Below are 3,134 nucleotides of genomic sequence, written 5' to 3' on the forward strand. Positions count from 1 at the left end.
ATTAATATACGTAAAGCACTAAGAATAAGGTCTAATGTAAGAGCTATATAGACATTAGCCACTGTTAGCACAGTCATCTTCAATCCACGCCAGGCATCTCATGTATTCTTCCCTTATCTTCACTCCTATTCTCCTCCCCCAAAAAGGTACCTGTTCGAGTGGTTGGTTTTGTTTTTTTTTACACCAATATCCAATTCTCCGATTCTCTGGATACCAACTGGGTGTCCAATAATTCAATTTGATGAAGACACTATCTACCTGGAGTTAGCACTAAATGCCACTGGTTAAAGGGGATCAGTCCCACAAAACTGCCCCCACTTCAGATGCCAGTCCCAAGTCCTTGGCCACCTTTACTTCTGACCAACTGGCTGTAAATCGGGGGTTCCCATGACCTCCTCCTCAAGTTCAGAAATTTGCTGGAGTGGTTCACACAACTCAGGAAAATACTTTACCTACGACTGCTGGTTTATTATAAAGGATACTACCCAGGAACAGCCGAATGTAAGAGATGCATAGGGCATGGTATGCGGGAGGGGGATTTCTGGAGTCTCTATGCTCTCTCTTAGCTGTGTTACCCTCCCAGCACCTGGATGTGTTCACCAGCCTGGAAGCTCTCCAAACCCTCTTGTTTAGGAGTTTTTATAGAGGTTTCATTACATACGCATGATTGAGTAAAATATCGGCCAGGCCATCGGTGATTAAACTCAACCTCTATGCCCTCTCCCTTCCCTGGAGGTTTGGGGGCGGGGGGGAGGGGTGGGGAGGGGGGAGGGATGGGACTGAAAGTTACAACCCTCAACCCTTTAATCCTGTCTTGATCTTTTGTGGCAACCTGACCCAACCTGAAGCTATCTTCAGGGGCCCCAGCACACTAGTCATCTCATTAGCATACAGAAGACACTTTTAACACTCCAAGGGTGTTAGGAGCTGTGGCCCAGAAACCTGGGACAAAGACCAAATATACATTTCTCTTTACACCACACTACTCTAGTGTTGAAATATGACCTTAAATATGCACATAACTTTGTATTATATATGTTGTGTTATGTCCTTTTAAAAAACTTTTATTGTTAAGTATAGCAAATACAGAAAACTGCATACCACTAACAGGTCAGAATAGAGAGACCCTTGCTCACCACCCTAGCAATGTTCCATGTGTCTCCTCCCAATTACAACCCTTCTTCTCCTCCCAAGAATAGCTACTATCCTGATGTTTCTGACAATCTCCTTTTCATCACCTAAGCGTGTATCCCTAAACGCTCTAGTTCTGCCTGGTTTTTCTTTCTTTTTTTTTTTTTTGGCTATGTCTCTTAGGTATCTTTTTATCTAAAGAAGCCCCTTTCTCCTTTTTTATTTTTTTCCTTAAAATTTATTTGTTGAAATACCAGATTAATTGTCCTGTCATTTCCTGTAACCTGAATTTTGTTGACTGCCTTCTGTGGAATAATTTAACATGTTTTTTCTGTAGCTCATATTTTCTGTAACTTGATGGCTGATCACCTTGGGGTCAAAAATTAATGATTTTGTTCAACCAGGGTACTACAGACAAATTTAACAGACCAGGAGAAGATATTTGCAATATCTAAAATAGGAGAGATTAAAAAAAATAAAGACTATAATATATCTGGGAATCCAGCTAACAAAGAATGTACAAGATCTTCAGAAAGTTTTCTCTATTGAAATATATAAAATATTTGAAAAATATTTTGCACTACATTCATGAATGTGAAGATTCAGCATTCATTCAAACTTCTTTCAAGCTTGCTTCCTTATCCTATAAATCTTAAAAAGTTAAATACTATCAATACATTTCCAGACATGCAGTTAGGGTTCTAGAGGTAAATGATTTCTGCCAATTAGATAGGTACATTTAAGTAAAATTTGGAAGGTAGAAGTAAGGCAAAAGCCTTCCTGCTATTTTGTTTTTTGGTTGGTAGGCATCACGGAGATGAAGATAATATTTACTATTTTCTGCAACAACTTTCTTTTCTTTTTTTTTTTTTTGCAACAGCTTTCTAAAGCAGTCATTTGCTTTGAGTACTTGTTTATTCTTGAATTGTAGCTACCGTAGTGTGTTCTTAACATCAATAACTCCAGTTGTGGGGTCTTGATTCTCCATCATCCTGATGGGTGGAGACAGTGGTAGTAGCTCCCTTAACTGCCCAGTTTGGCAGTATTATCCTGGGACTCATTTCTGACAGCCCACTCCTCCAGCCCTTTAAACAATTTTCTAAACACCAATTCCCCATATTAAATCCCTATATATTTAAAATAGCCAGATCTATTTCCTGCAACTGAATGCAGACTCATACAATAATGAGTAAAGATAAATAAGCTTCCCAAATTAATCTACACAATCAATCCCAATTTAAAAATTTTAAATAATTGAACAAAATCTAAAGTATATATGGAATAAAGGTCTGCAAATATGTCAACATCAAAAATGAAAAATAATCACCCTACCATATTAAGAATAATGAGTCTACATATTAATAATTGTTGATGCTTGGGTGACGAACATATGGAGGTTCATTATATTATTTTTATTTTTATGTACCTGAAGTTTTCTGTAATAATGTAAAAAGAATATTCAGTCTGCTGTTCAAAAAGTTGGAATTGTAATTTTGGGACTTATCAAAATGAAGATAATATTTACAGTCATGGGATTGGATGAAACCATTTAGGGAGAGTACAGATAGAAAAGAACATAGGACTAAGATGTGAGCATCTCTAATATTTAGAAGTTGGAGAGAGAAGATAAAGCAAAGTAGAATGAAGAGATGCCAGTAAAGTAAAAGGAAACCAGGAGGTGAGATATTCTGGAAGCTTAGAGAAGAAAATGTTTCAAAAATGTGGAAGGGCCAAGTATGTCAAATACTGCCTAAAATGAGAACTAAGAATTTGTCTTTGGATTTGCCAAGATGGAGGTTTAGACAATTTGGGGAGAAATTTTGCTATAAAGAGGAGTGCAAAAATTAAGTAGTGGCTGGAGGGGAACAGAAGGCAAAATTTTTTTTGTTTTGCTCTCTTTTAAGATACCTGATACTAAGGCATATTCAGTGCACTGGCAGAATGATCTAGTTGAAAAGGGGAAAACAGATATAGGAGGGAAACAATAACAGAAGAACCAAGGT

Source organism: Eubalaena glacialis, chromosome 4 (assembly GCF_028564815.1).
Source record: "Eubalaena glacialis isolate mEubGla1 chromosome 4, mEubGla1.1.hap2.+ XY, whole genome shotgun sequence".
In the NCBI taxonomy this organism is placed as follows: Eukaryota; Metazoa; Chordata; class Mammalia; order Artiodactyla; family Balaenidae; genus Eubalaena; species Eubalaena glacialis.